Consider the following 13,154-nt stretch of genomic DNA (forward strand, 5'->3'; position numbering starts at 1 on the left):
GCTGCCGCAGCAGCAGGACCAGGACAGTTACTGCTGCTGCTGCTGCTGCTACTGCTCCAACCACTCCACCTATAATGAGTCCAACATTGGTCGGAGGCTCTGAAATAGAAACAGAGGGAGTTAGTTGAACTGTCCCATGATGGTGTTTTCTGCTGTTGTGATTTCTGCAGCTCATTACAGATAATAACAGCTACTGTTGAGGATCATGTTGCTTCAGTGTGGTAAGAGGTTCAACTGTTTGAGGCACAGTAACCCACCACATTAGATTAATAAAGTTCCACTGTGACTGCAGCTCTGCTTTAAACAGACTGGTTCTCGTCCTGTGACTGTGAGTGCTGATGGTCAGTGGTGGAATGTAACAAAGTATTTGTACTTCCTTACTGTACTTAAGTATTTTTTTACGTATCTGTACTTAAGTAAAAATAATAATGCTTACTTTTGATTTAACTCCATTACATTTTGCAGCAGTTATCTGTACTTTCTACTCCACTACATTTCTACAATTTATGCCGTTACTCGTTACATGTTATGAACATAATTTCCTCAAAATCTTGCATGAAAAAAAAAAATAGACTGATTGCGTTGAGGCGTTGTTTGCCACTGCCAACCAATCAGGTGGCTCTATTATCCCCAATGATGGCGGAGTGCGCATTTGGTAGCAGCACGAGCCGGTGGACAGGCCTGATTCCGGCGAGAAGAAACGACATGAAGCATCGACATGAACCCAGAGCCAACGTCGGCTGAGCCTGAGTCTGAGCGCTCCAGCTCAGAATCAGACAGCCATGTTTGGCCGTATCTAAGCAGGTGACATAGGTAGAGGCATAAATCAGTATATCTACATTCTTTAATAAAATTTGGGGGCGCAGCGCAGTACGTTAAGAGTGCGGCTTTGGACTTTGGACCGGGCTGAGATCCGAGGGTCGTGGGTTCGATCCCTCGACCAAGCGCAAAAAAACCGGATACGGTGATGGTGAAGGAGACACGCCTCCCCTGCCTCTGCGACCATGGCTGTTGTGCCCCTGAGCAAGGCACCGATTCACCCCAGCTCCCCGGGCGCCTCACTAGGCAGCCCCCTGCCCCAGCGTCTCTAGTGCATGTTGCTCATGTGCATAATGCTTGTGTGTGTGTTTCGTTCACTTGGTGTGGGTAAAATGCAGAGAATAATTTCCCCAGGAGGGATCAATAAAGTATTTTTAAAAAAAGAACAAAAAATGGCCCCGACACTGAAACAACCCATTGTGTGAGTACTTTTACTTTAAAAAATACTTTAAAAGTAAATTTAAAAATAAGTACTTAGAACTTTTACTTAAGTAAGATTCTTGATGCAGTACTTCCACTTTCACTTGAATATATTTTTTGCGGGATATTTGTACTTTTACTTAAGTACTAAGCTTCAATACTTCCTCCACCACTGCTGATGGTGCAGGTGTAGACCAGATCAGTATCAGTGTCTGAACGTATCAGAGAACTGCTGATGTTGTAGAGCTGCTGCTCAGTCTGCTGGACTGTGGTTTTCCTGTGGAGGTTCCTGTTGGATGGAGGTGTGGTGGACCAGGTGAGCTCAGGCTCAGGGTAGATCCCCTCTGAGCTGCAGGTGATCCTGTTTCCCACCTGCTCAATGTTGACTTTATTTACTGGAGCAGAGGATGTTAATGTTACGTTTGGATGAATTCACAAATATGTTTGTGTATTTACTGTGTGTTTCTCATACCGTCCACTTTCAGGATGATGTATGATTCCTTGTTTTCTCTCATGGTGCTGGTGTAGCACTGGTATCTGCCCTGGTCCTGAACCTCCACCCCTGTCAGCTGGAGTGAGGCGTCTCCTCCGGAGATCTGGTCCTTGAACAGCGATGTTCTGCCTCTGAAGCTCTGGTTCTGGTCTGTGAGCTGGTCTTGGTTGCTGTAGTAGGAGTGGACATGAAGGTTTCTTGCTCTCAACTGAATCCAGTGGATGACTGGATCAGGACCGACCTGGAAGCTGCACGGTAAGATGCAGGTCTTCATGGAAGCACAGGAGACCTCAGTGTCTGTAACATGAAGGTTGAACAGATGAATGTGATTGCTGCCCCCCCACAGTCTGATACAGAAGGACTGAAGTAAAGAGACTTGACTAATGAATGAAGGTATCAGGCTGAGCCAGCTGTGTGTGTTTGGAAAGGTGTGATCATGTGAGCAGACTGACGACCTTTGACTCTAAATTTCATTTCACTTCATCTCAACAAAGTTGGATTAACTGGTTGGTTTCAAAGTTACATCTGATGGAAGCTTCTGCTCGAAGCCACAGAGTCGAGCTTTTATCACAGTTTCTTGTTATAACATGAAAACTTGTTCTGTTATAAAGACAAAAGTTCTTGTCAAAAAAACCCAATATATTTGTACCAAGAATAGAATGAAAAATATCTTATGAAAAATCTTGATCAAATATTCTCAGTAAACAGACTTTACACTAAACAAGAATCATAAAAGAGAAAAGTTTGTCCTGAAAATGAAACAGAGGAAGTGAGTAAATATTTGTTTGGTCCTGTCGACAGCAGCTGCTGTAGTGAACGTCTCACTCACCTCCTCTGGAAAGAGTTAACATCCACAGAAAGGTCACAGCCCCCAGAACCAGGTTCCACTGGACCCTGATCATCCTCCAAATACATTTAATGTCACAACACAGGAACTGTACTGAAAGATAAGAAGAGATCTGAAGATGTTTCTTTATCTTTTTGTTCATCCAGGTGCAGCCTGTGACAGATTCTGTGGAAACAGCAGCAAACTTCATACTTTCACTCCTCTGTATTTGACAGCTTCAGTTACTGATTGAGATTATTGATGCAAAAATAATCAACAAATAAATAATGATGCGTTATTATACATATTACAATCCAGCAGTAAATAAAGTTGTTAACAGATACTTACTTTGAGGTTAGTTTGATCCGACTCTGCTCAGAGAGAGAACACGGAAACTGACAAATGGAAAGCAAAGTCCGGTCTAACTGCATTTTATAAGCTGACTGGCTCCTGGAGATAAAATATCAAGTGTTCCAACTTATTGGTTGCGCAATAAAGTTAATCTTCGTGTGCAATAAAGTTTTTCTTTAAAAAAAATTGAATATGTGAAGCAATGATTTAGGAAAATTTAAGGTGGACAGACCTTTAAGGTGGACCAGTGAACCCCACCACAGTAAGTTTTGATGTCTCACTCAGAGAATCGATGGGCTCAGAGATCAAACCTGTGTTGTATAATTTAATAGAGAAAAGATTTATTGTCCCAGTTTGAGACTGAAATGTTCACTGTTGAATCAGAAAGAAAAAAAAACACAGTAATTATTTATTTTCATTATTTCTGTGATTTTGAGGCTGATAAACAGCTTCAGTGGGATTTACATGAAGACTGGAGTGTGTGTATATTCTTAGTTCATCACCTTTACATAATAAATAGTATGACACAAACAAAAAATGTGAAATGTAAACATTTTTTATTTCTTTTCAAAATAAGAATATGAACATAAAAAATGTGCAGTTTAAAAGCATCATACAAAAATACAGTTTTCAGTATCATAAAACCATAAAGCCTCCTCAACACATATGGAAAATACAACAATATACACACACACCACTCACACACACCTCACAATAACTTCTGGCCTGGGGCCCCAAGCATCTGCCTGCCTTGTTATTGGAGAGCAGGGCCCCTGGTTGACGCAAGCAAGGAAAAAGAAAATTCTTTGACCACAAGAGAGCAGAAAACCTGTGCTGTGGTTGTTCTGGACTGTGGATGATATTTTTTTCTGAATGAGCCAAGATGAAGGTTTACAGTCTAAATAGTAGAAAAACAGCAAGAAAACACAATAATATTAACAATACACAACCATTTAAAGTTACAACATTGTAACTGGGTGGGAGGGGGGTGTTCAGGTGTTATTTCATCCTCCTGCAAAACAAAGTTAAATAAAATTCAGCATCAGAAACATATGAAGGTAAAATCCAAACAATCTCATATTTATTCCTTCAGAATAAAATACAAGTTGTTCAGAGCAAAATAAAGCATCACAGCATCATGATTCCTTCATTTGATTTTCTGTTTCATTGTGTGAGTTTGATGTTTTCATATGATGCATTTTGTTAAACTCTGCTGCTTTGATTGATTTAATAATGAAATAACTTTGATTCAGTGCAGCAGTTCATTTCTAACACAAAGGATTTACTTACATTTGGTCTCTGTTTGACTCTGTCTGTCCCTGATTGTCCCTGTTTTCCTGTTGACCTGAGAGAGTCCACAAAATAATCTGATCAATACAAACAACAGACAGGAAATGAATTAAAAAGTGGAGGTAGAACATTATTTTACCTTTCTTCTTTTTACAGTACAGGACCAGGACAATTACTGCTGCTGCTGCTGCTGCTGCTCCAACCACTCCACCTATAATGGCTCCAACATTGGTCGGAGGCTCTGAAATAGAAACAGAGTCAGTTAGTTGAACTGTCCCATGATGGTGTTTTCTGCTGTTGTGATTTCTGCAGCTCATTACAGATAATAACAGCTGTGGCTCATATAGACTCAGAGTTCCTAAGTTGATGCTGTCTCACCTGGACCTTTGTCCATCCTCAGAAAGGTGTTGCTTATCAGCGTCTCCTCAGTGTTACTGAGTTCACAGGTGTATGTCCCCTGATGATTTGAAGATAAGTTGATTAACTAATAAATAATAGATTAGTGGCATCAGTAAGAAGCGTGGCCATTATTTCAAGGGACCAGTGTAGCTACAAGCCCTTTGAACTGGTGTTTGACTGGTGACCCACCACAGTAGTCTAATTAAGTTCCACTGTGACTGCAGTTTTTTTTTAAAAAAACAAAATGAAACAGAGTCTTGACGTCTTGATGTGACACAAGGAAAAGTAATCACTGATCATTTCAGATTAAATAAACATTTTTTATTTTCTAACTGTACAATAAGTTTGCTGCATGTATAAATGTACTGCACACAAAGAAAACACACACAAGTTCATAGATTTGTGTATTTACTGTGTGTTTTTCATACCGTCCACTTTCAGGTTGATAAATGAATCCTTGTTTCCTCTCATGGTGCTGGTGTGACACTGGTATCTGCCCTGGTCCTGAACCTCCACCCCTGTCAGCTGGAGTGAGGCGACCAGGTGAGCTCAGGCTCAGGGTAGATCCCCTCTGAGCTGCAGGTGATCCTGTTTCCTACCTGCTCAATGTTGACTTTATTTACTGGAGCTGTAAAACCAGAGGATGTTGATGTTACGTTTGGATCAATTCACAAAGAACTTTAGCTCAAAAATGAATTTTCAATTCACCAATTTGACAACAAGGTTCATAGAGTTGTGTATTTACTGTGTGTTTCTCATACCGTCCACTTTCAGGTTGATAAATGATTCCTTGTTTTCTCTCATGGTGCTGGTGTGACACTTGTATCTGCCCTGGTCCTGAACCTCCACCCCTGTCAGCTGGAGTGAGGCGTTTCCTCTGGAGATCTGGTCCTTGAACAGTGATGTTCTGCCTCTGAAGCTCTGGTCCTGGTGGTGGAGCTGGTCTTGGTTGTGGTAGTAGGAGTGGACACGAAGGTTTCCTGATCTCACCTGAATCCAGTGGATGACTGGATCAGGACCGACCTGGAAGCTGCACGGTAAGATGCAGCTCTCCATGAAAACACAGGAGACCTCAGTGTCTGTAACATCAGGTACAAAGAAGCACAGTAAAGTTTAGTTCAGTAGAAACAGCATCTGAATCCAGGTCAGCTGGTCTTTAAAGACCTGGAGTCACAGTCACAAAGTTTTCTTTCTACTAAAAATCCTATTGAAGGTCACAAGAACTTCCTCCTTCAGTTTCCTATTAAAATGTATTCACCAGCATGTTCATTTCTATCAAAGAAGATAAAGTTTATATTAGAACCATCTCAGTCTAAAACATCACAGTTCAACAGCACCATTAACTACAGCGTCTAAAAGAAGCATCAGTGTGAAACCAGTAGAATATGGTTTTAACTCAGCTCATCTTTAACTAACTGGCCTGTATTAATGTAGAAAAGGCCCAAAGTTACATCATATATGTTCATTGTGTGACGTTTGTAGATGTAGTGTTGGTCGGCTCTCTTTGGGACGGCTCCCTCTGCTGGCTGATTCCGGTAACTGGCGGCATTCAGACAGTGGATGTTCCGGCAGAGTGAGTGAAGCTTCGGGTTAAACAGCTAATTACCGTCACGGTGAGCGGTCTGTGCGTGTGTGCAATGTAAGTACGTGTGTATCGTTGACTGGTTGTGTTACGTTCTGCAGCTTGAAATCACCCTGTGGTTCTGCGGTGTAACTTTAGCATTAGCCCTGTTAGCGCTGTCAAGCTAGTTGTAGCATTTAGCTCGCCCCTTCGGACTGAGTGTACGTGACGTCACGTCATGTTTATTGTTATTGATTTGAGTCGTTAGTGTGACGTAATGAGCGTTATGTGAATGTCACTGTATGATGTTGTTATATATGTGTGTTAATATACTGGTTGTCAGGTGAACTGTGTTTAAGAGCTGGGACAGTGGGAGTTAGAGGCAAATGGAGATATAACAATATCAGTACTGTTAATGTTTATTGATCATCAAGAGCCTTCATTTTTCATTCATTCATTGAACTTTATTACTGTATTTGATATAGAGAACCACGTGACCTCTTTGCCTGCTAAGAGAGCAGTAAAACACCTGAATGCTCCATCACCTGCCTCTTCATCAGAACATAGATATACAGGGAAGTTTTGTCCTTAAGTTGGTGTTCTGGCTGATACACCAGGTGTGAACTTGGTGACAAACCCTGAACCAACGCTAGATGCAACAGGGTCCCAGTGTCTCGACTACAGTTAAAGTCAGTGTAGGAAGATGAAGGGTTGTAAATATTTCTCTTATCTCTTCTCGCAAGAGTCAACAACAAGAGGACGGACAGAAGCAGGAGACTCAGGACACAGGTGACCCTGTCCATCCTCTGTGTGTCACCTGTCCAAGGAGGAAATGAGGTGACAGAACTTATGGAGAACTAAATTCAATAAGAAGAAATAAAAGCATCATTAAAAACATTAGTGAGGTTCATGTTTGAATGAGTTCAACCAGCATCTGGAAAAAACAGGGTGTTTGACACAAACATCCAAAACACGTGGAGAGAAAAAAAAATTAAAGGAAAATACATTTAAAACTTTTATGTAGGAACATGTTTAAAACATCAAACATTCACTCAAATGATCAGAGCTGCTTTTCAGTCCAGTCATTGTTCAGACAGAGGACAGAGGCTGACGGTTCTTTTAATGGGCTTTAGTTGGAATAAGATACTGATGGTTCCTGTGGAGACACAGTGGAGCAGTGATCAGCACTATAACCTACAACCCTCCAAAAGAATGAGCCTCATCACAGTAAGTGTCCAAACCTATGAATGAAACAACCTGTGAAGCTCGACTGAAACTTCAGTTATACATCAGGTAACAAATCATAAAGCTTTGAAGGGTCGAACACATTCTTCAAATATTAAACAAAGCAAACTTACATATCATTTACACTGTCCAAACTACAGGAGGACGAAGCGTCCACGTGAGAGCAGCCAGTTTTCTGTGCCCCCCCCCCTCCCACACATCTTCCTGCATCTGGCCTGTCTTGTTTTGGTCAGAGTGAATAAGTCATTTGAATACACTGCATCAGGCTCTAGGAACATGTCTCTCGGGGCCCTAGGCAGAAATTGATAGTGGGCCCTCCGACCAGTGTTCATCCTCCTTACATAATAAATAATATCACACTAACAAAAAAATGTGAAATGTAAACATTTTTTATTTCTTTTCAAAATAAGAATAAGAACATTAAAAACGTGCGGTTTAACAGCATCATACAAACATACATTTTTCAGTATCAGAAAACCACAAATCCTCCTTGACTCATATGGAAAACACAATAATATACACACAGCACTCGCACACAGTTCACAATAACTTCTGACCTTGGGCCCCAAGCATTTGTTGTGGGTTAGAAGGCTGAATGTGTGGAGGAATCATTTTATGGAAGAGAAGGTGTGAAGCAAGGAAAAAGAAAATTCCTTCACCATGTGAGAGCAGGAAACCTTTGCTGTGGCTGATTTGGACTGTAGATGATATTTTTTACTGAATGAGCCAAGATGAAGGTTTACAATCTAAATAATAGAAAAACAGCAAGAAAACACAATAATATCAACAATACACTAATTTAAAGTTACAACTTTAATTAAAGGGTGGGGAGGTGACGTGGCTTCATTCTCCTGCAAAACACAATGAAATAAAATTCAGCATCAGAAACATATGAAGGTAAAATCCAAACAATCCCTTATTTATTCCTTCAGAATAAAATACAAGTTGTGCAGAGCAAAATAAATCCTCACAGCATCATGATTCCTTCATTTGATTTTCTGTTTCATTTTGTGAGTTTGATGTTTTCATATGATGCATTTTGTTAAACTCTGCTGCTTTGATAGAATAATGTTCTACCTCCACTTTTTAATTCATTTCCTGTCTGTTGTTTGTATTGATCAGATTATTTTGTGGACTCTCTCAGGTCAACAGGAAAACAGGGACAATCAGGGACAGACAGAGTCAGACATTATTTTGCCTTTCTTCATTTTACAATACAGGACAAGGACAGTTACTACTACTGCTGCTGCTTGCGCAGCTGCTGCTGCTGCTTGCGCAGCTGCTTCCACAGCTGGTCCCGCTGCCCCTTCTGCTCCCCCAGCTGCTTGCTTAGCTTCTTGCGTAGCTGCTCCCGCTGCTCCTCCTGCTCCCGCAGCTGTTTGCGCAGCTTCCACTGCCGCAGCAGCAGGACCAGGACAGTTACTGCTGCTGCTGCTGCTGCTGCTGCTCCAACCACTCCACCTATAATGAGTCCAACAGTAGAAGGCTCTGAAATAGAAACAGAGTCAGTTAGTTGAACTGTCCCATGATGGTGTTTTCTGCTGTTGTGATTTCTGCAGCTCATTACAGATAATAACAGCTGCTGTTGAGGATCATGTTGCTTCAGTGTGGTAAGATGTTCAACTGTTTGAGGCACAGTAACCCACCACATTAGATTAATAAAGTTCCACTGTGACTGCAGCTCTGCTTTAAACCAGAGGATGTTGATTCTACATTTGGATGAATTCACAAATATGTTTCTGTATTTACTGTGTGTTTCTCATACCGTCCACTTTCAGGATGATAAATGATTCCTTGTTTTCTCTCATGGTGCTGGTGAAGCACCGATATCTGCCCTGGTCCTGAACCTCCACCCCTGTCAGCTGGAGTGAGGCGTTTCCTCTGGAGATCTGGTCCTTGAACAGTGATGTTCTGCCTCTGAAGCTCTGGTCCTGGTCTGTGAGCTGGTCTTGGTTGCTGTAGTAGGAGTGGACAGGAAGGTTTGTTGCTCTCAACTGAATCCAGTCGATTTCCACATCAGGACCGACCTGGAAGCTGCACGGTAAGATGCAGGTCTCCATGGAAACACAGGAGACCTCAGTGTCTGTAACATGAAGGTTGAACAGATGAATGTGATTGATGCCCCCCCACAGTCTGATACAGAAGGACTGAAGTGAAGAGACTTGACTAATGAATGAAGGTATCAGGCTGAGCCAGCTGTGTGTGTTTGGAAAGGTGTGATCATGTGAGCAGACTGACGACCTTTGACTCTAAATTTCATTTCACTTCATCTCAACAAAGTTGGATTAACTGGTTGGTTTCAAAGTTACATCTGATGGAAGCTTCTGCTCGAAGCCACAGAGTCGAGCTTTTATCACAGTTTCTTGTTATAACATTAAAACTTGTTCTGTTATAAAGAGAAATGTAGATATAACAAGAGGTGTCTTGTCAAAAAACCCCAATATATTTGTACCAAGAATAGAACGAAAAATATGAAAAATGATCTTGTAGGTACAATTACCTCAAACTGTGTGTAGATATAGAAGTTGATCAAATATTCTCAGTAAACAGATTTTACACTAAACAAGAATCATAAAATGAAACACAGGAAGTGAGTAAATACACTGCTCAAAAAAATTAAAGGAACACACTGAAAACACATCACATGTCAGATATCTGTACTGATATGGACTGCATAATGTGTTAGGAACCAAAGGATACCACATTGTTGATAGAAATGAAAATGATCAGCTCAATTCAAAGACACCCTGAAAATCAAAGTGAAAAAAGGATTCAGCAGGCTGGTTCATTTGCAGCAACTCAGAATGGTACTCAGCAGTTTGCATGGCCCCCACGTGTTTGTATTCATGACTGAAAACATCGGGGCACGCTCCTAATGAGACGACAGATGGTGTCCTGGGGTATTTCCTCCCAGATCTGGACCAGAGCATCACTGAGCTCCTGGACAGTCTGAGGTGCAACCTGGTGGCGCCGGCTGGACCAAAACATAATGTCCCTGAGGTGCTCCATTGGATTTAGGTCAGGCGAGTGAGGGGGCCAGTCAATGGTATCAATTCCTTCATCCTCCACGAACTGCCTGCATACTCTCACCACATGAGGCCAGGCACTGTCCAGGAGGAACCCAGGACCCACTGTCCCAGCGCAGGATATGACAGTGGGTCCAAGGATTTCATCCCGATACCTGATGGCAGTCAGGGTGCTGTTGTCTAGCCTGTAGAGGTCTGTGCGTCCCTCCATGGATACGCCTCCCCAGACCATCACTGACCCAGCACCAAACCGGTCATGCTGAACGATGTTACAGGCAGCATAACGTTCTCCACGGCTTCTCCAGACCCTTTCATGTCTGTCACATGTGATCAGGGTGAACCTGCTCTCATCTGTGAAAAGCACAGGGGAGCAGTGGCGGACCTGCCAATTCTGGTGTTCTATAGCAAATGCCAATCGAGCTCCACGGTGCTGGGCAGTGAGCACAGGGCCCATTAGAGAAGTCTGTTTCTGTTTGGTCAGAGACATTCACACCAGTGGCCTGCAGAAGGTCATTATGTAGGCTCTGGCAGTGCTCATCCTGTTCCTACTTGCACAAAGGAGCAGATACTGATCCTGCTGATGGCTTAAGGACCTTCTATGGCCCTGTCCAGCTCTCCTAGAGCAGTCCTTCTCAAATAGTGGGGTGTGCCCCCGGCATCGCACCGGAGATGGAGATAAAGAGACAAACAAAAGTCACCTGACAGCTAAGGGGAAGACGAGGAAGACGAAGCGTATGTAGTGCTTGATGCGAAATGTTTTCTTCTTCCTAGGGGGGACTTAGCAGAAAATAATTGAGAAGCACTGTCCTAGAGTAACTGCCTGTGTCCTGGAATCTCCTCAATGCTCTTGACACTGTGCTGGGAGACACAGCAAACCTTCTGACAATGATACATATTGATGTGCCGTCCTGGAGGAGTTGGACTGCCTATGCAACCTCTGTAGGGTCCAGGTATCGCCTCATGCTACCAGCAGTGACATTGACCCTTGCGAAATGCAAAGCTCGTGAAAAACAGTGAGAAAAGATGAGGAGGGAAAAATGTCAGGGCCCTCCACCTGTAAACCCATTCCTGTTTTGGGGGTTGTCTCATTGTTGCCCCTTTAGTGCACCTGTTGTTAATTTCATTAACACCAAAGCAGCTGAAACTGATTAACAACCCCCTCTGCTGCTTCACTGACCAGATCAATATCCCAGAAGTTTAACTGACTTGATGCTGTACTCTGATTTAAAAGTGTTGCTTTAATTTTTTTTGAGCAGTGTATTTGTTTGGTCCTGTCGACAGCAGCTGCTGTAGTGAACGTCTCACTCACCTCCTCTGGAAAGAGTTAACATCCACAGAAAGGTCACAGCCCCCAGAACCAGGTTCCACTGGACCCTGATCATCCTCCAAATACATTTAATGTCACAACACAGGAACTGTACTGAAAGATAAGAAGAGATCTGAAGATGTTTCTTTATCTTTTTGTTCATCCAGGTGCAGCCTGTGACAGATTCTGTGGAAACAGCAGCAAACTTCATACTTTCACTCCTCTGTATTTGACAGCTTCAGTTACTGATTCAGATTATTGATGCAAAAATAATCAACAAACAAATAATTATGTGTTATTATACATATTACAATCCAGCAGTAAATAAAGTTGTTAACAGATACTTACTTTGAGGTTAGTTTGATCCGACTCTGCTCAGAGAGAGAACACGGAAACTGACAAATGGAAAGCAAAGTCCGGTCTAACTGCATTTTATAAGCTGACTGGAGATAAAATATCAAGTGTTCCAACTTATTGGTTGCGCAATAAAGTTAATCTTTGTGTGCAATAAAGTTTTTCTTTAAAAAAAATTGAATCTGTGAAGCAATGATTTGGGAAAATTTAAGGTGGACTGACCTTTAAGGTGGACCATCGAACCCCACCACATTAAGTTTTGATGTCTCACTCAGAGAATCGATGGGCTCAGAGGTCAAACCTGTGTTGTATAATTTATTAGAGAAAATATTTATTGTCCCAGTTTGAGACTGAAATGTTCACTGTTGAATCAGAAAGAAAAAAACACAGTAATCTATTTATTTTCATTATTTCTGTTATTTTGAGGCTGATAAACAGCTTCAGTGGGATTTACATGAAGACTGGAGTGTGTGTATATTTTTAATATTTAACATCTGTGTCCAAACAGGAAGATTAGAGATGAAAACGGAGGAAAAAACTCATCAAGTTGACAGTGAGAGGCTTCAGTCAGTCGTTACAGCGTCCTCTGCTGGGCAGAAACTGAAAGCACCGATCATCTGCTGCTCTGAGAGAAAGAAGAAGAAGAAGAAAACAGGTAAAATCCCATTAAATATAATTCAGCATTTGTGCTGCATCTGTAGCTCAGATTATCTTCAAGTTCCATGTTAAATTTATTTGAGCTTGTGAAACAGTGATGAGATATAAAAGTGAGAAATCTCCCTGATAATACTGAGTGGAATGAGCTTTTACTTCAGCTGCTTTAGTTAGAAAAGAGTGGCCACGGTTTAAAGTGTATATCAGCTCCACAACTGACCGTTGGATCCAGCTCATCACAGCACAGACGCCGCCTCTCTCTGTGTGCTGTGCCTGCAGTGGACGACCTGATCACATGATACTTTCCAACCAGATTTAGGAAAAGAAGCAGCTGAGATTTTAGCCCAGAATCAGCACATTATCATGAGCATGTGGACTTTGAAGAGACGATGCTGTGAAGTGGGCGTGTT

The sequence above is a fragment of the Toxotes jaculatrix genome, chromosome 20 (genome assembly GCF_017976425.1).
Source record: "Toxotes jaculatrix isolate fToxJac2 chromosome 20, fToxJac2.pri, whole genome shotgun sequence".
Taxonomy (NCBI): Eukaryota; Metazoa; Chordata; class Actinopteri; family Toxotidae; genus Toxotes; species Toxotes jaculatrix.